This window comes from Salvelinus alpinus, chromosome 33, assembly GCF_045679555.1.
Source record: "Salvelinus alpinus chromosome 33, SLU_Salpinus.1, whole genome shotgun sequence".
NCBI classification, from domain to species: domain Eukaryota; kingdom Metazoa; phylum Chordata; class Actinopteri; order Salmoniformes; family Salmonidae; genus Salvelinus; species Salvelinus alpinus.
The window spans coordinates 29,316,193-29,317,128 of NC_092118.1; positions in this window are offsets into that span (position 1 = coordinate 29,316,193).

Consider the following 936-nt stretch of genomic DNA (forward strand, 5'->3'; position numbering starts at 1 on the left):
CATTTAACATGACATGGTTCTCGTCCTGTGTAATCAAGCTATAATTACTTTGTTACTGTTAGCATTCTCAGTAACATTTAACATGACATGGTTCTCGTCCTGTGTAATCAAGCTATAATTACTTTGTTACTGTTAGCATTCTCAGTAACATTTAACATGACATGGTTCTCGTCCTGTGTAATCAAGCTATAATTACTTTGTTACTGTTAGCATTCTCAGTAACATTTAACATGACATGGTTCTCGTCCTGTGTAATCAAGCTATAATTACTTTGTTACTGTTAGCATTCTCAGTAACATTTAACATGACATGGTTCTCGTCCTGTGTAATCAAGCTATAATTACTTTGTTACTGTTAGCATTCTCAGTAACATTTAACATGACATGGTTCTCGTCCTGTGTAATCAAGCTATAATTACTTTGTTACTGTTAGCATTCTCAGTAACATTTAACATGACATGGTTCTCGTCCTGTGTAATCAAGCTATAATTACTTTGTTACTGTTAGCATTCTCAGTAACATTTAACATGACATGGTTCTCGTCCTGTGTAATCAAGCTATAATTACTTTGTTACTGTTAGCATTCTCAGTAACATTTAACATGACATGGTTCTCGTCCTGTGTAATCAAGCTATAATTACTTTGTTACTGTTATCATTCTCAGTAACATTTAACATGACATGGTTCTCGTCCTGTGTAATCAAGCTATAATTACTTTGTTACTGTTAGCATTCTCAGTAACATTTAACATGACATGGTTCTCGTCCTGTGTAATCAAGCTATAATTACTTTGTTACTGTTATCATTCTCAGTAACATTTAACATGACATGGTTCTCGTCCTGTGTAATCAAGCTATAATTACTTTGTTACTGTTATCATTCTCAGTAACATTTAACATGACATTGTTCTCGTCCTGTGTAATCAAGCTATAATTAC